The following is a 20,274-nucleotide window of genomic DNA, read 5'->3' as shown; positions in this document are numbered from 1 at the left end:
TGCAATTTCTTTAGGCTTCTGTACTGCTTCCAACAAATTTAAAATCTTTGTTCCATATTTTATAAGGCTATCACTGGCAGACAAAAGTCCTCGTTCCTTCTATATTGTTCCATGAGCATGCACAACTTCAAAAGCATATTTAGAATCTGTATAGATGTTGACTCTTTTATCTTTAGCCAAATTTAAGGCTTTTGTCAGGGTTATAATTTCTGCTTTCTGGGCGGATGTATTTGGAGGTAATGCTTTTACTTCTCGATCTTCAGTTAAAGTTACCACGGCATAACCAGCCCTCCTTTCTCCTTTTACAACAAAGCTGCTTCCATCAGTAAATAATTCTTCATCCGGAGTTTGGAGAGGGACATCTTTCAGGTCTGGCCTGCTGGCATATACCTGTTCGATAACTTGTAAACAATCATGGTTAAGATCACTTTCTTTTTCACTTGGCATTAAAGAGGTAGGATTTAAAATTGTACTCACTTTCAAAATGATGTCGTCTTGTTCCACTAACAAAGCCTGATATTGTAACAAACGACTAGGGGTTAGCCAATGATGTCCTTTTTGTTCCAGTACTGCAAGTACCGCATGCGGGACGTGAACCGTTATTTTCTGTCCCAATGTCAATTTTTTAGCTTCTTGAATGATGAGAACTGTTGCCGCAACTGCCCGCAAGCAGCTAGGCCATCCTGAGCTTACTTTATCTAATTGTTTGGAAAAGTAAGCCACTGGTCTTTTCCAGTCTCCCAAAAGTTGAGTCAAAACCCCCATAGCTACATGTCTCTTCTCATGAACAAATAGCTCAAAGGGTTTGGTCAGATTTGGAAGTCCTAAAGCTGGAGCTTTCATTAAAGTCTGTTTAATGTCATCAAAACGTTTTCGGCACTCTGGAGTCCATTCTAACAATTCTTCAGGGCCTTTGGTTGCCTCATACAGTGGTTTTGCCATCAAACCATAATTTGGAATCCAAAGGCGACACCATCCAGCCATTCCTAGAAATCCTCTCAACTCTCTTTTAGATTGACGGGGTGCCATCCTGCAAATGGCTGCTTTTCTACCATTTCCCAATCTTCGCTGTCCTTGGGAAATCTCAAACCCCAAATAAATTACAGTTTGTTTTGCAATTTGTGCTTTCTTCTCTGACACCCTATACCCGGCCATTCCCAAAAAGTTTAGGAGGCTGACAGTCCTTTTTTTGCAGATTTCAATAGTATCTGCTCCCAATAGGATGTCATCAACATACTGAAGGAGGGTGATTTGATCTTCCTTACCGGACCACTGTTCCAGTTCCTTATTCAGAGCTGCTCCAAAGATGGTTGGGCTATTTTTAAACCCTTGTGGCAGCACGGTCCAGCAGAGCTGAGTCCTCCTCCCAGTTGACGGATCTTCCCATTCAAAAGCAAAAATCTTTTGGCTGTTTTCTTCCAGAGGTATACAAAAGAAAGCATCTTTCAAATCTATAACAGAGAAATATGCATTTGATTCATTGATAGTTGTTAACAGCGTATATGGATTAGGGACTATTGGATGAATGTCCACCACTAACTGGTTTATCGCTCTTAAATCTTGAACCAGCCTATATTCTTGGTTATGTGGCTTTTTCACTGGAAGGACAGGAGTATTATAATCAGATTGACATTCTCTTAAGAGTCCGTATTTAAGAAAATTATTTATTATTGGTTCCAAACCTTTTCTGGCTTCTATACTAATAGGATATTGTTTCTTTCTTACCGGTCGAACTCCTGTTTTCAATTCAACTTTTACCGGTTCCACATTTTTCGCTCTTCCTGGTTTCCCTGTTGCCCAAACAAAAGGGTAAACTGCATCTTTAATCTCTTCTGGAATTTCTTCAGATTCATCTGTGTTTGTCTGTAATAAATAAACTTGGGCTTGCCAGGCATTAGCTTCAGGAAAATGAACTTGGATTCTTCCTTTTTTAAAGTTGATTTGTGCTCCCAATTTATTCAATAAATCCCGTCCTAAGAGAGGCATGGTGCATTCCGGTATATATAAAAATTCATGCATCAATGTTTTTCCTCCAATTTTACATTTTAAAGGTTTCAAAACGGCCTTATCTCCTTCTTTCCCGTGACCCCAACAATAGATACATTAAATTTACTTATTGGTCCTTTACATGTATTTATAACAGAATATTTTGCTCCAGTATCTACTAAAAAATCGACTACTTCATCTCCCAGCTTTACTGGAACCAGGGGCTCAGCTGGGAAAATATCATTTTCTACCCCCGGTCCCCATCATTCAGAATCTCCTCCCATCATAAGTAAATCAGCTTCAGGTGGTATCTGCTGTGACTGAGTCACGACTGCTCCTTTGTTCTCTGGACACTCACTCTTCCAGTGTCCCTGTTTCTTGCATACAGCACATTGATTAAATCCTAATGGGGTATATTGTTTAAACATATCTCTACCTCCTCTGCCTTTTCCTCTCAAATACCCTCTACCTCTACCTCTCAAATATCTTCTACCTCTTCCTCCAGCTGATCCTTGGGCATTTACAAAAGCAGCTGCTAGAATAGCAGCTTTTTGTTTCCTGTCTTTTATTTTTTCTTTTTCCTGTTTTTTCTTTTCCTCCTCTTCCCTATTGTTATACACCTTATAAGCAATTTCAATTAACTGTGATATAGTCATTCCTGTCATCCCATCCACTTTCTGCAATTTCTTTTGAATATCTGGAGCAGCTTGCCCTACAAACAAAGTAGTAAATATTGCTCTATTCTCATCACTCTCAGGATCTAAGTCTGTCCATTTCCTAGCTGCCTCACATAATCGTCCATAAAAGGTGGATGGGTCCTCTGTTTTTCCTTGAATGATTTGAGTCAATTTCGCCAAACTCTTTGGGCGGGATATTCCATTCTTTACTCCATACAAAATTAATTGTTGATACTGTTTAATCATCAATTTCCCATCATTACTATTAGGATTCCAATTTGGGTCTTGAGTTGGCATAAAATGAGCAGGACCTTCTCTTGCATTTATTCTCTCATTTTCCATATTTGCTTTTTCTAATACTACCCTCTTTTCTTCAGGAGTAAACAAATTATTCAAAAGAATTTTAATATCTTGCCAATTTGGATTATGATTTTCAATAATTGTTTGAAAAGGTCTATACTCCTTTTCAGAATTCTTTCTATATGATCCTGCTAATTCTTTCCAATTCATTAAATCAGAAGTTGTAAATGGTACTTTCACAAATACTGGCTCCCCCCTTGGGCCCACTGCCTGGCGAAGGGGTGCTAACAATACAGACCCTTGCTGGGTTCTAGTCCTGCCAGCTATCGGACTAAAAGTATTGCTTCCTCTTGCTTCGGTTTCAGAAGTTTCATTTTTACTTGGTGGTACTAACATTTGTGTATCCTCCTCTTCTTCTCCTAGTTTTAAACACCATTTTCTTATGCTACAAGCAGAACAACAATGCACTTTTGGTTCCTTATTTTCCATCATCATCATCACCACATTAGAATCTGAATCTAAAAGTTTACATTTTTTTCTGAATTTCATGATCATTTCTCAAAGAAAAAAAAACAAATTACATAAGGTACCTCATAACAGTAATTGTAAAATAGTATTATATTGCAAGGTTCCCAATTCTGGCCATTTTTCCTCATCTTCTAATTTATACATTGGCCACCATTTAGTAAAATATTCAATTAATTTATCCTTTCTCAAAGGATCACCCCCAAATTTTCCCCAATGTTTAATGATGCATCCTAAGGGGGAACAAGGTGTTACTTTTGATGGTTGAGCTCCCATATCTTTACCAAAAAAGAACGTTCTTTACCACAACTTCATATACTCCAGTCGTCACTGTCAAACGCATATGAATATACCTTTTTACCTGTGGCCACAATTCCTTCACAGTTTTATACCCCAGAACAATATCTCATTTACCTCAGCGTTGCACCGTTGAGTCGCTCACCTGCTCTTGTTGGGGAGGATACTCACGGAGTCCCCGATCAAAAGGTCGGTGCGCGCTGGAGTCCGGAGAGCAGGGTCTCCCCACCGAGAGCCGGCGAGTCGATCCGGGAAAGGCTTCACAGCAGTCCCATCTGGGTCGCCAAAAACTGTTGTCCGAAAAGTGGATTCGTGCCCGGCGTGCAAGTAACCAATTCCACACGCTCAGGAGAGATATTGTTTTATTCAGGCCTGGGTGCTCGGTGGACTTGCCACAAATCAAGCACACCTGGTCTAATCACCTTTCTGTTTATATCCATGCTTCTCATACATATTTTAAGTTTCCTTGTTACATATTCATTACATTTCCGAGAACTAATTATAATATTACATCATCTTAAACATATGCACACTAAAGCCCTTAGTGTCTCCTTGAGGGTCTCGGGTGGTCTCTGGTGGTCGGCAGGGTAGTGAACTCTTCATGAACTTATTTCTTCTTTACCTTATAGGGTCGCAATTTGTCCCTGAGCCATGCTTGGACCACGTTTGTTTATAGTTTCCAAGGTTATTCTTCACTAGAGCCTAACAATGCTTCCAGGATACACAATTTAGACTAGTTACAATTCTACACACCTGCAAACACAACACCTGCTAGTTACCTGACTTCTAAGCAACAAGTCTTCATTGTTTAGAATTGCAGAAGCGAACAGTAAAATTACAGAAGCAAGCAGTATGGAATAGTAGATACTGTACCTACTACATCACTTATGTCAAAAAGGAAGAGGAATCATTTCTAGAGGCCTTGACATTTTAGTGGCTCTGAGCATTTACTTACACAGGGTTAATGAAAAAAATCCTTATTGCAATTAATACAAAGGAGAATAGTATTACTGTCACTGGTGAAACAGAACAACATCTGCAGTCTCTTTATAAATGTTGCTGTTTAACAGCGGAAGAAGAGAAGGAAAAAGCCTTGCAGATGGCTTAAGGCTTTTGTTTGGATGAGACTTTTAAGTGCATGTGAATAAGTCCCCGAATTCTTAAGCAATATGATTTTCAAAAGTGCTTGGCCAAGAAAACTGCCTTGATTGTTGTTTCTTGACTCTCCTGTATTCCAGCCTTGTCTCCTTTTACAAAAATATATCTCTTGGCCACATTTCTCAACCTTTAGTTTTACTTGTACATCTCAAACTGTGATAAGTGGAGAGAAGATGATAAGCTTAAAAAAAACCCTGAAAACTTAACTGATTAGGTTTTAAGAAAACAGGTAAAGAACATTGAAGGAAAGGTTCAGAGATGCCATTGATGCAGTAGATACAGTCTGTTACAGTACCTATTATTCCATACTGCTCGCTTCTAATTCTAAACAATGAAGACTTGGTGGTACTGATGTAGTAGGTACAGTATCTACTATTCCATACTGCTTGCTTCTGTAATTTTACTGTTCGCTTCTGTAATTCTAAACAATGAAGACTTGTTGCTTAGAAGTCCGGTAACTAGCAGGTGTTGTGTTTGCAGGTGTGTAGAATTGTAACTAGTCTAAATTGTGTATCCTGGAAGCATCGTTAGGCTCTAGCGAAGAATAACCTTGGAAACTATAAACAAACGTGGTCCAAGCATGGCTCAGGGACAAATTGCGACCCTATAAGGTAAAGAGGAAATAAGTTCGTGAGGAGTTCACTACCCTGCCGACCACCAGAGACCACCCGAGACCCTCAAGGAGACCCTAAAGGCTTTAGTGTGCATATGTTTAAGATGATGTAATATTATAATTAGTTCTCGGAAATGTAATGAATATGTAAAAGACAAATTTAAAATATGTATGAGAAGCATGGATATAAACAGAAAGGTGACTAGACCAGGTGTGCTTGATTTGTGGCAAGTCCACCGAGCACCCAGGCCTGAATAAAACAATATCTCTCCTGAGCGTGTGGAATTGGTTACTTGCACGCCGGGCACGAATCCGCTTTTCAGACAACACCATGAATACCACTGCAGGTAGGAGCCTTTGAGGACATGCACGCATTGCTTGTGATTTCTTCCAGGAGCTTCCAGGGTCTGTGTAATTACTTCCTGTCTCAAGGGCTTTGGGACACATGCAAAGGCATATGGTTGAATGAAGCCAGAAATGCTGGATAAGCCAGCTTCCCTAATGTAAAAGCAACTTGTGTTTTCCCCATTCTGAAAAACACCTGAATCCTTTTAAGAGCTTAAGGAATGTTTTGATGAATGTTTCTAGTCTTATGTGTGAAGTCTTCAGTCTTCATGGAAAAGCTGTGCAAACTGTTGCAACAATCTTCTGACAAAGTGAAAACATGGAACACCTCTATGTGTAGGTTGCTCCTCTCCAGTATTAGTTCTTCTGAAAAGGGAAGATCAGCTAACCTGTTCACACTAGTCTCAGCAGAAAATGGCTCATTCCTCTCCATAACAAAGTCCTTTTTAGAGAAAGTACACGCACAACTTGCCACCCACTCCAAAGGTACTAATATTATGCATGATTTAATTTCTGTGCTATGCTTCCATGCCTGAATTCTTTTTAGTTTCCCAGCATTAAATTTGGGATTTTGTGCTGGGTTTGAACCCATGTGACAGTTTAGATCTTATCATTTGGGATAAATGTCTTAGCAATGTCATCCAGGGAAGTGAGATGGCAAAGCCCAGCAGAAACCCATGGACTACATGGGTACTGAGTTCTGATAGATAAAACACTTGTTTTGGTTCTCCTGCTCTTCCTTACCTAGGTCAGAGGCAGTCTATCACAACTGCTTGCATAAACTGATCTTTAGTAGCAGAAAATATCTTTATGTTCTGAACATGGCTTAGTTTCTAAGATAGCATTCCAAGAATGTGAATTCTTAGGATATGAAAAGAAAACTAACATGACAAGAAAATTTGTTGTAATTGTGATATGTCCCCAAGTATACTCTTCTTTTCCTTGATTAGGAAATAGTGATTCACCTTAGATGTGTGGAAGAACTGGAAAAAGAAAGTTGCTGACACTAACATAAGCTAGTAGCACTGTTAAAGATGTTTATAGACACTTCCAACTGTAGTGAAAACATCTTTCATTTATCCCACTTAAAGCAGTGATAAGGCTGAAGGGAACTTTTGACAATTTGCTAATCTCAGATTCATTAAGGTTTTTGGCTGAGAAACTGCATTCTCAGCTATTTAATTATTTAGACTTAATGGTAGGTGAGCACTTAGGTCATGGTAACAAGCAGCAGGAAGGAAGTAATTCCCCATACTGTTTTCAATGTACATTATTAAATAAACAGATCTAAGATTTGAAAATTACTAAACATCTGTTGATCATCTTCAGGAAATCTACTCTGGCCTGTGGCTTACACAGAAAGTGTTAGGACAAATTCTTTTTTTGTTTGCTTTATTTGAACATGTGAAATAAGCTCTAATGGATGTAGCTGAATTGCCTTGAAGTGCTTCAGAGCCATACTGGGTTTGTGGTTTATAGATGTGAAGATGTAAAGAATGTGAACTGAGAAAGTTTTCTGAACATACTGCCACTTTGCCATCTGCTTAGGAACGTTTTGTCTGAGCCTAAGAATGGGCAGTAGCTGTTCAAGTGGATACCTTGATGGTAAGGTGAAATGGAAATAGAAAAGTCCATTAGTGTCATGTGTTTCATTTTTCCCTCAAACGTAACCAGACAAGAATTCAGAGATCCAGAATGTAGGTCTTTTTTCTTTCCTTGAAAAGGCAATGACAATAACAGTTTAATGGCCAAGATGATAATTTATCTGGAGCAAATATAAATCTTTCATAGGTTATTGCAGTTTCTGATCTTTGGACCACATAAAGACATTTCAAATTAGAAGTTAAACATTTTCACAGATCTACAGACACAGCCTTCATGTATCTTGACTGATCTGCATGCTCATTTGAAATAGAGACTAATTTAAACAGTTGTTTGTTTTTTTTTTATTTTGGTGGAATGTGATTTTTACAGACCTTGGCAGAGCAATCAACACCAGATAGAGTGCTATCACTTCCTATGGGCTTTGGCTACTACAAGGAACTTAAGAAAAGTTCATCCTTCCAACTGCCCCTCCGCACACACTCTGCCACCTTTCTCTCCAGTTGCTTGAATTCCACCTAAAAAGGAAAGTTTTAAAATTTTGCTTTGCAATCTAGAGTGTGAATCCACTTCTATCCTTGACACCATAGAACATTCTGTGTAAACCTCTATGTTCTGTTTCAGCACATTAAAAATATGTATATTCTGAGAAAGGCCAGGTTGCTCCAATTCAGAACAACCCTCTTTTTTCTTTTGTCCAACAGTTCAATTTGCCAATGTTATTATAAGCATAGTCAAAGGGAAGAAATGACAGCAATCTGTGCAATTTTGCGTTATTTATTAATTTCTTTGGGGTTGTTATTTATTTATTTATTGACAATGTGATCACATTAATCTCCATACTGTTTGAGCAGCTGATTATTGTATTTTTAACAACAAGATAATAAAGAATATTTCATAAATGCACATGGGAGATGAAAGCATTTTTTTGGATGTATTATTATTAGTTTTTAAAAGGCACATCGAAAAAGATTTTTCGTATATGAATTACATAACCAAATACAGGAGAAATCTTTATTCTGATCCCACAAAAGTCTGACCTGTTGACAAGTACACAGTAAGCATTTGTTGTATATGCACATTAATGATTAAGCAGTTAAAGTAATTCATGAAATATTTACAGTATCATTCAATTCATCATATATGTTGCAGTTTTAAATTTTTAAAACAAGATTCAGATAGATAGATAGATAGATTCCTATTGAAATATGCCTGATAGCTAAACAAGCTGTTAAAGCATTTAGATCCCATCTATTTTAGAGATAAATTCAGTATGTAAATAAACACAAAATTTATTTGCTACTTATAAAATGGTCAGGCAAACATAACATAAATCAAAAGCTAACCAACCATGGCTGTTATAATTATCTCAAAGTGAATTGCAATCATTTGGAGATTGGATGTTTTTAGGTTTAATATAATTTGTATTGCCTGCTTTTCCCAAATACTTTCTCTGTCAAAGTGACCATGACAATGATCTCTTCCGGTAATTTAAAGAGCAAGAGGAGGTTCTTATGCAAATTGCTACCACATATATAAAATTATGATGCCTCCTGGCCTGAGACATGCATTTGCCTGGCTATTTGAAATAATCTTCTTATGCAGTATGAGTGGTAATCATAATGGATCCATGATTTCTCTATAAATGCTAATTAATTAAAGGCCAGACTCTCTTCTGAGTTAGTACTACTGATACACCGCATATTATGGATTCTTGCTGATAGCAAGTCTGCTCAGCAAAGAGTGTAATGGTGCAAAACACCTCTAACTCCTGGTATGCACAGAAAAAAAAATCAGGTACCTCTCTACAGATGGGTAGCTGATGGACCATTCAGATTTACTCAGGGGCACATGTTTTCTTGCTGAAAACTTTATTTATTTACGTGAACCTATATGACGTGGCATCTTTTCAAAATAAGCCTTTATTTTCTCTCTCTTTCCATGCATATGTAGTTAGGTACTGAAATTAAGCACTTTGTCTACAGGACTGAAGATGCTTTTAGAAGACCCTCATTTAAGACCAGTTTGAGAATGAGAATCACAATGTTGAATTAACAGAAAGAAAAACACACCCACATTTTCCTTTTAAGTATGATGTCATTTTTAGGTTTATATATGAAATACCAATTTGTTTCACAACTCTTATGCAAAGTTCTTTTGGATTACCTGGTTTATAGATTGCTGCTGCAATACATAATCTTTGGCATGTCACATCTGCAAGTTTTTGTTTGTCGAATTCCTGTGGAATAGTACAGTGATTTGTTTTGGGAATTAAAATTTATTTTTAACTTGGCATTTTGAAAGTTCTTGGGATAACTTATTGTCCTGTCAAGTTAGGAGTGGTGTTAGCATCATCAGCCAAAAGTGAGAAGGTGAGGTTTTTTAAGGCAGTAAAAAGGGCAGAATTAGCAACAACAGTATAGAGCCCTGCTGCATCTCTTCCATCCTATTAGAGTAATTAGATGTCACATTGTTAGTTCCTGCTTCTGATGCTTCCGGTTGTTATCAACCCATTGACCACAGTGTTATCAAGACCAGTCCATTCCTTTGCCTGTTCCTGAAATCTGAACTCAGGTATGCATCAGAGGACATGCCTAATGAAGTGATGTGAACTAAGTGTAGCCAAAACATCATTCTGCCATTTGTGGCATCCTGTGTTTGCTTGTAGCATGTAAGTTATTGTCAATTATTGGTCATAATGATTCTGAGAGTGGAAAAGAAAGTGCAGCTGTAAATTGCACCATCTTTCATAATTTTTAGTGCTTCAAATTAAAATGCCTATAGCAGACAAGAAAATTACTGAAGGTCAATCTCTGTGGAAACAGATACCCTAAATGTTAATCTCAAGAAATGTTACTGATGTACACTCAGCTAAGCGCTAGTGTCCTTATGTGCCTGTGCATTTCATAGGATCTTTATGCTGAATGCTCTACAGCCAAGAAATCTATTTTGATGAGAAGATCTAAAGAGGAAAAACATCTGGATATGCTAGCACAGTGAAGAAAAGATTAAGTTCTAATTAGATATAGAAAAAAAATTAATAATACCCATATAGTTTTCTCAATCATTTGCTGAGTTGTAGTAACAATCAGGGTTTACCAGAGCTGAACGGAGTAATTAAATAGATTGGTTATATTAAGTTCATATAGTGCTGGTATCACAATTCTAGCATGACTACCTCTGTTAAGGACAGAGAAAAAGACATTGCAAGAATGAAGATGTGAGCTGAAAGGTTTTGAGTTTATATTGTGCAATGCATAGGAAAAAATCATGCTTTTTCCTATGTTCTGAAGAAAACACAAGATTTAGATACAGCCCATATGAGAAGATGAAGAAAGAAATATAAGCAAATATGATATGCAGGGTACAGTGGTGATACAAAATCGTGGTATTTTCAATGTGATAGTGTCACGAATGAGTAGTTTTAAGGCCACTTTAAAGATCACTGACAAAGATATTGGCAAAAGGTGATTTTAATAAAATTTTATAGAAACGTGACTTAACAGAATTTGATGGCAAGGTTCACTCTATTACTCATTACATGGATTAAGTACACACAGAGAAAATCATGCCAGAGTTGTGTTGGAATGATTTGTACAGAGATTGAGGATAAAAGGGTAAGGGAGACCCTCCCATTGAGTCACAAGGTTTGGAGAAGACCCGGCTGGATCCAATCTTAGTCTCAGACTTGGACAATGGTTTGTGTCTAATACCAAAGGGATAAGGAGGCCCTCCCATTGAGTCACTAGGTTCAGAGTAGACCCCCTTGCTTTCTAAACTCCTTCTCAGAGAGGAGTCTAGGTGCGGCTGGATCTACCCCTAGTCTCAGACCTGGTGTCCTGGTTCCGGCTGGGACATAGTTAACTTTCTTCCCAGTAGCTTGGGGAGTGTGCTGTGTTTTGGGTTTGGTATGAGAGGAATGTTGATGGCCCATTGATGCTTTGGCTGTTGCTGGGTGGTGCTTGCACTGGGGACTTTTTGATTTTTTTTTCAGCCTCCCATGCCATGCCAAGTGCAGGGGAAGCTGTGGAGGGGGGAGCATAGCCAGGGTGGTTGACCAGCTGGCCAATGGGGTATTCTATACCATGTGACATCATGCTCAGTATAAAAAACAGGTGTGGGCGGGGGGCTCGCCCCCATTCGTGACACGCGGTCAGCGGTTGGTGAACAGTTGCATTGTGCATTGCCTGCTTTGTATATTCTGCTATTGTTGTTGTTCTCATTGTTATTATTACTGTTCTACTTTGTTTTATTTCAATTATTAAACTGTTTTTATCTCAACCCGGGAGTTTTCCTACTTGTGCCCTCCCGATTCTCTCCCCCATCCCACCGGAGGTGGGGGGTGAGCAAGCGGCTGCGTGGGGTTTAGTTGCTGGCTGGGGTTAAACCACGACACCTGGGCAATGGTTTATATCTAATAGGAGAAATACAAGGAATAGGGAAATCCTCCCGTTGGGTCACAAGGTTCAGAGTAGACCCCCTTGCTCTCTAAACTCCTTCCCAAAAAGGAGCCTAGGTGCGGCTGGATCTACCCTTAGTCTCAGACCTGGGCAACGGTTTATAACTAAAGGGTTAAGAGTGTTTAGCAGCAACTTAGAGTCTTACAATACTTAAGCATTAATCAATTTGGCAGCTACAAAAGGAGTTAGTCAAGTTTTTCTACAAATACTAAAACAACTGAGCTACAAATGATACTTGTTAGTGGTTATACACATAAATGCACAAAAAAAAGATCTAGATCAATCAATATATATATATAAATATGAATATGAATATGGTACCAAAGCTAGATAAGTTTATAAAAGCCTAAAGCTAGATAAATTTATAAAGGTATACCTGTTAAAAATTCCCCTTGAGTCTCGTGAAATACTCACGTTAAATGCCTTGGCATTTCCCAATGGGCGAAGGGTTGAGCCCCGAGGAGTGTCTCGGCCGAGGAGTGTTTCAGCCCAAGTCTTGGTGATCCTCCGAGTCTCACAAACTCGAGAGTTTGCGAACTCTGAGAGGCGTCCCACTCAGAGGGAGATTCTGGGCGCAGCCCGCTGCGGTCCAGGAGAGCTCAAAGGGTCTCGCTTGGGACCACTGTTCATAGGTTTGCAAGATGATTGGCTTTAGTCATCAGTAAATTTCCATCTTGGCCACTATCCGAGGTGGTCTGGGGTAGTAATTATGGTATTGTTCCACGGTAACCATGGTATCGTTCCACTTGAGCTATGATCCAGGTAGGGAAAGCTTCAGAGCTGTCAGAGATGACGAATTATCTCTTGTTTCTGTTCCCTACTTTGATTATGTAGCTAGCGTCCCTGGTACGATCAGTGTTGTTCCCCACCTTAGCCATGCAAGAGTGCCTGGTACGGTCAAGGGACGCTCAACCGCCCAACTCGTTACACAATGGCTAAGGCCTAACAGGAGTTCCTGAGATCGTAGAGTGGCCCAGGGGAAGGGGGGAAATGCACCACCACAATCCACCCTGTGACTAAAGTCAATCCATCTGTCTCTCACAGAGTGGCGGTGTGGTCGCCTCTTGCCTCTGTGCCTATAAACAGATCAATGCCATATTCCAATTGCAATTTGAGGGAAATTTTTGGTTGGTTTACCTAATCATTATGGTTTTGTTAAATGCGATTGAGCAATGTTATATATGCAAGGAGGTTTTGGTAACAGTGCTACCTGTCTAGCCATTCTCTACACTCTAACATATAGAACAATGTTTAACAACAAGCATAATATAACAGAAATTAGTAAAATTACGATAGGGTGTAAAAGTCGATTCAAAGTCCCTGTTGCAGTCGGTGACCATCCAAATAAGGTGTCCCACCAGTGATGTTCTCCATCCTTCTTCACTTTTTCTAGGACATGGTGTATCTTCTCTGTATCATGATGGACGGTAATCAGAGTTCTTTGTCTGTTGTTTCGAATTCGTTGTAGTACTTGACTCAGGTCATCATGTTGCAACAGTTTATTCACCAATGTGAGATTCATTCCCATGGGGGTAGGTAGTAAATCTTGATAGGATGTGTAGCTCGATTGTAGCAATTGGTGGGTTGTGACAGGAGCTGAATAGTTATCGCTTCCCATAATTTTGGTAAAATTACAAATACAGATGTTTGAGTGATTATATGTCTTCACAGTGGTGTTGTCTGCAAGTATAGAATCACAAAGAGTTTTTATACACACACATCCATTTCCAACATATATAAGTACAATTTCAGGGGTTTCATCAGGATGTATTTCAAAATCACAAACATTTTGTTTAGTGTCAAGACAAATGTCTTGGGCCTTGATGGGATTGCTTTCACAAATAAATCCCTGTTGTTCTCGGACAACACATGCATCCACATCAATAGTTTGCCATTTATTCCCATTTTGTTGGGTTCATACTCTATGTTCTAACGGATAGAGTATTGTTACATTGTGATTTAATCCCAGTGCAATGATTGGGTATATGGTATATACCGAAGCATTGTGTATTGTTAAAACAAAAACTATGGTTTTACTGTCAGTAGGGTTATAAGTGAAATTAACTAGACGCCACCAGGATTGGAATTCCCTTTCAAATTTAGTCACATTATCCCAAATTGCCTTTTGAATTTCAGTGGTCAAGGTGCCCTCATTGCTTTCCCTTATAATTGTTGTTAAAGTAGATTGCACCCACAACTGAGAAACATGTATGATGCAGAAAGTACTGTAGTTACCACATTGAATAGCATGAACAAAGGAAGTGAGGGTCTCCACCCCGTGCGTCGGGTTTGTTGGTGTATAAGCCAAATTTGGTCTATGCTGGCAATGATTGCTCCTGTGAGAAGGATAAGCAATCCTCCGATGGTTAACCCAGTCTCCAAGGGAGGTGTGCTGGTATCATTCCTGGTATCTTTCCTGGAAAGGGAAAACAATACAAGTCTCAGCGGTGTTTTTTTGGACGGGTTACCCCTTAGTGGTTTAACTTGTTTAACTGCTCAGACTAAAGACAATAGTCCCTTTTCCCACTCGGAATATCTCTGTTCTGTTTCTTTAAATGCAGTCGAGCTGAACATCAAAGGTCTTTTTGGTCTGTCAGGGCCAGTTTGGAACAGGTGGCAGTAAGTACCATGTTCAGCAAAACGCCATTCTGCTGTAATAGGGTCGTGGGAGTGTACTGGTCCCAGTGACTGACATGTCTTTAATTCTTGTACTAGTTTTGACTGCCTTTTCATGTTCTGAATTCCATTTCCACAGTTTTCCCTTTTGTAAAAGTGAGTATAGTGGGCGAGAAATGATAGGAAATCCAGGTACATGTTTTCTCCAATATCCTAAAGTACCCATAAACTGTTGTAATTCTTTCTTAGATTGGGGCATCTGCAATTGTTCTAATTTACTTAGGGTGTTGGGTGGAATTGTTGCACTACCTGCAATCCACCAAGTGCCTAAAAATTTTACTTCCTTACTTGGTCCCTGACATTTCGAATTCTGGGCCGCGTAAAAAGAAGCGTGGCCAGCAGGTTGAGGGAGGTGATTCTGCCCCTCTACTCCGCTCTCGTGAGACCCCACCTGGGGTACTGCATCCAGCTCTGAGGTCCCCAACACAAGAAAGACATGGACCTGTTAGAACGGGTCCAGAGGAGGGCCATGAAAATGGTCAGAGGGCTGGAACACCTCTCCTATGACGAAAGGCTGAGAGCTGGGGTTGTTCAGCCTGGAGTAGAGAAGTCTGCGGGGAGACCTTATTGCAGCCTTTCAATCCTTAAAGGGAGCTTATAGGGAAGATGGAGAGAGACTTTTTTACCAGGGCCTGTAGTGACAGGACAAGGGGCAATGGTTTTAAACTGAAAGAGGGTAGGTTTAGATTTGACATAAGGAAGAAATTCTTTACAACGAGGGTGGTGAGACACTGGAAAAGAGGTTGCCCAGAGAAGTTGTGGATGCCCCATCCCTGGAAACATTCAAGGTCAGGTTGGACGGGGCTTTGAGCAACCCGCTCTAGTGAAAGATGTCCCTGCCCATGGCAGGAGGGTTGGAACTAGATGATCTTTAAAGGTCCCTTTCCACCCAAACCATTCTATGATTCTGTGATTATTTACTGTGTGCAGTGTCCAAGAACTGCCCTTTGGCCACAGTGATGCAGTCCACGAAATTTAGAATGCTTATATTTCCCCTACTTCTGCTGGTTTAATTTCCATTCAGTGACTGGTCCTGAAGGGCTATACAGCTTTCCTCTCCGAGAGAGATGTTATTATGTTATGTAGTCAAAATAATGCTCAGAAGTTGCTCAATTTTTGTTTGCTGAACTTCTTCTTGGGATTTCTTACAGGGTGGAGTAGTGTTAGAAATGGTTACTTCTTGGATGGGGAGTTCTTTAAATTGGATTAGCTCTTGATTTTTTAATATGTTATGTTGATATTTATCTGGACGGAGAATTCAGGCTTTTGGAGAGGACAGACTGTTCAGCTTGGAATAGTGGGTGTTTAGATAGATTTGATAATGTGGGTTCCCTCAGTGCCAGAATTAGGCTGTTGGATTGTGCTGTGATTTTTTCCCCCTCTACAGTTTTCTTTTTGCTGAAGCAATCTGTTTTGTCTTATAGCTTTTTTGAGGCAGGAGTTCTTAGCACTGGCTCAAAATCTCAAGACTAACAGTTACGCTGTAATAATGACTGCTATCATCTCAGCTGCATAAATGATGTTTTCTAGAAGAGACAACAGCTCAGGGTACATGACAAAGAAGATGCTTGAGCTTGCTATTCCTTGGGTTCACTTAAAGTAGAAGAAATGTTATAGCTCTGCTTTTTTAAATGACACTTAATTGCTTGGGGTTTTTTCAATTTTTTTTAGGAATTCTCCAAGAGGAAAGCTGTGGGTTGTATCAGCTAGGAGGAGAACATCAAACTCCCATCTGTCCCAGAATGGATAACCATCTTGTGACCACTCATGGCACAGAACAAGAGTTAGGGACTCAGACCTTTGGGAATGCATTTGAAATGTTGCTAATGGCTTAGACAGGTACACTCTTCGCTGGGTAAAAAACTGGCTGGACGGCCGAGCCCAGAGAGTTGTGGTGAACGGAGTTAAATCCAGTTGGCGGCCGGTCACGAGCGGCGTTCCCCAGGGCTCAGTTTTGGGGCCAGTCTTGTTCAATATCTTTATCAACGATCTGGACAAGGGGATTGAGTGCTCCCTCAGTAAGTTTGCAGACGACACCAAGTTGGGCGGGAGTGTTGATCTGCTGGAGGGTAGGAAGGCTCTGCAGAGGGACCTGGACAGGCTGGATCAATGGGCCGAGGCCAACTGTATGAGGGTCAACAAGGCCAAGTGCCGGGTCCTGCACTTCGGCCACAACAACCCCAGGCAATGCTACAGGCTTGGGGAAGAGTGGCTGGAAAGCTGCCCAGAGGAAAAGGACCTGGGGGTGCTGGTTGACAGCCGGCTGAACACGAGCCGGCAGTGTGCCCAGGTGGCCAAGAAGGCCAACGGCATCCTGGCCTGTATTAGAAATAGTGTGGCCAGCAGGAGCAGGGAGGTGATCGTGCCCCTGTACTCGGCACTGGTGAGGCCGCACCTCGAATACTGTGTTCCGTTTTGGGCCCCTCACTCCAAGAAGGACATTGAGGTGCTGGAGTGTGTCCGGAGAAGGGCAACGAAGCTGGTGAAGGGCCTGGAGCACAAGTCTTATGAGGAGCGGCTGAGGGAACTGGGACTGTTGAGTCTGGAGAAGAGGAGGCTCAGGGGAGACCTCATTGCGCTCTACAACTACCTGAAAGGAGGTTGTAGTGAGGTGGGTGTTGGTCTCTTCTCCCAAGTAACTAGCGATAGGACGAGAGGAAATGGCCTCAAGTTGCGCCATGGGAGGTTTAGATTGGACATTAGGAAAAATTTCTTTACTGAGAGTGTCGCGAATGAGTGGTTTAGAGGCCGCTTAAAGAATCACTGTCAAAGAAATTAGCAGAAAGTGATTTTAATAGAGATTTATAAAGGTGCGACCTAATAGAATTCGATGGCAAGGTTCACTCTATTACTTATTACACGGATGAAACATATAAAGGAAAATCATCTAAGGGTTTATATTTCAGGGACAGTCTAGGTTTCATTCACAATTTAGCAACACTTGAGTATCAACTAATCATTAACAAACTTTAGTAATGTCTAATCATTAACTATTCAATATTTGCAAAGTGAGTTAGTAAGTCTACTACAATCACAACTTAATCACAGGTTATGCTTACTATTAGTTCACACACACACAGAGAAACATATATATATATAAAAAAATACAGGAGGTATACCTGTTAAAAATTCCCCTCAATTTCAGTGAAGAAATATTCACGTCGAATGTCTAGGCATTCCCTCTCAACGGACGAAAGGGTTGAGCTTCGAAAGGGACTCACCCAGGACCCAGCGGTCCTCCGAATATCGTAGGCCTGAAAGATCGCAAGCTCTGAGAGGCGTCCCACTCAGAGGGAGATGCTGGGTGCAGCCTGCTGCGGTCCAGGAGAGCTCAAAGGGCCTCACTTAGGACCACCGTTTATAGGTTCGCAAGATGGTTGGCTTTAGTCATCCGTAAATTTCCATCCTGGCCACGGTCCCAGGTGGTAATTACTAAAAATTCTCAAGGTTTCGGTGTTGTTCTACTGGACACCTGGGCCAGGCAGTAGGAGTACGTTCCCAGCCTCAGCTATGCAGAGTTTCTGATACAGTCAAGGAGCACTCAACCGCCAGACTCAATACACCAAGGCCGAGGTTTCATGGGAATTTCTGAGATCAACAAGCGGCCCAGATCAACAAGTGGCCCAGGGAAGAAAGGGGGGGTATGAATGCACCACCACAGAGAGTGGTTAAACATTGGAACAGGCTGCCCAGGGAAGTGGTTGAGTCACCAACCCTGGAAGTATTTAAAAGACGTGTAGATGAGGCGCTTAGGGACATGGTTTAGTAGGCATGGTGGTGTTGAGTTGATAGTTGGACTCGATGATCTTAGAGGTCTTTTCCAACCTTAATGATTCTATGATTCTGTGATTCTATTCTCTTCTATAATTTAGCCAGTCCCCTCCTACTCCTGAATTAAGCTGCAATCTTGTCAACCAAGGAGCTGGATACTATGGCAGCACAGTAAAATGTGAGCTGGAAAAGAAGTGTTACCATGGTAAGAAACTGAAGAATCTACATTTGTGACGGATGCACTCAACCCCTTAACCAAACTAGTGGTAGTTTGGTACAGGCTCCGGAAGAGGTAAAGGCCTGAGCCGTAGCCGGGCCGTGAACTCCTCTAGTTCCAATCTGTTCTCTGAAAACCCACAAAGGAGTAGAATGACACAGTGAGCATCAATGCATATGGGCTTGGATCGCCGATCATGCGATTAACACATGAATAGTAGGTGGCTTTTCCAAGACACTTTTATCAAGGAACAAAGAAAGTTGTGGGTACAAGGAGCCTCATGCATACTTTTTCCATCGCATGTAATTTGACTACGAGCCAACCACTTTATTCCATAAATATGACAGCCTAAGTGAGCCTTCTTTGAGCTCTCCCTGCCAGGCAGCGTGGCTGCATGGCGGTGATCTCCCCTTGAGCTGGGACGCCTCTCAAGGTTGCTCCTTGAGGCAGAGAGACCTTTCACCAACGGCAGATCTTTGGTAAGCGACCGATATCGCGCATAACCTTGTAGTATGGTAACTTTGATTTTGTCTTGGTAACTTTGATTGCATGCTGAATTGATGCTAATGAAATATTACATAAATTTTGCATGTATAATCCCTTAGACATAAACTGTTGACCAAGTCTGAGACTAGGTTTGGACCTAGCCGCACCTAGACTCCTCTCTGAGGGGGAGTTTAGAAAGCAAGGGGGTCCACTCTGAACCTTGTGACTCAACGGCAGGGTCCTCCTTACCCTTTTGTGTCCCCGGTCTCTCTGTGAATCATTCCAACTCGAGTGTAACTCAATTTTCCTTTGTATGTTTCTTCCATGCAGTAATTAATAGAGTGAACCTTGCCATCAAACTTTTGTTAAGTTGCACTTTTACAACATCATATTAAAACCACTTTTGCTAATACCTTTGATGGTGATTCTTTAAGTGATCTAAATCACTCATCCGCGACATTAGAGGATTTGTTTCACAATGGGCAGCAAATATTTTCGATTACTTGATGGTGATGCTTTTATATAGGAACAGAGGACTAGACATCTTGTCTAGTCCTCCAAAGCAGCGATTCTAAAGCCCTGAAGAAAGGTAAAAGCACTGAACTTCAAGGTTTGGGTATTGGTTACCACCAGAGAGAGGGATGAGTGGTAGGGAAGAAAGTTGTCCTTTTGAGTTGGAAAGACAGTTCTGACTGCTGAGGACAGAATACACAAGCCTCCTCCTTTCAGAAACTTGTTTTCTTAAAAAAAAAAACCAAAAAAATCACTATTTACTAGTGAAACCATGTTTCAGAAATCCAGAGAAGTGTTCCAGTGCCTATTACTCTAGGCTTTGGGGAAGTACAGTCGAGCTTTAAAATAACCCCTGTTCTGCACCCGAGGGAGGGGGGCGAGAGAGGGAAAGAGATGGTGCAGGGTTCTTTCTGGATTTCAATAAGAAAGGCCCAACAACAAATGGCTTAATAAAATAGCTGTTTCAATAAAATAGAATAAAAAGAGGAACACAGATAGCAAGTAAATCTTACATCCCTTCAGATGCTGGAAACCCTGCTTTCATGCAGCATCAGACAGACACCAGATGGATTTTCCCATGGCATGCTGCGCAGTTTCCGTCCATTCCTCCTTTTTCGGTCATTCAAGCTGTACTAGTTCTTAATTTTC

The sequence above is a fragment of the Calonectris borealis genome, chromosome W (genome assembly GCF_964195595.1).
Source record: "Calonectris borealis chromosome W, bCalBor7.hap1.2, whole genome shotgun sequence".
NCBI lineage: Eukaryota > Metazoa > Chordata > Aves > Procellariiformes > Procellariidae > Calonectris > Calonectris borealis.
Note: the sequence above shows the minus strand (reverse complement) of the source record.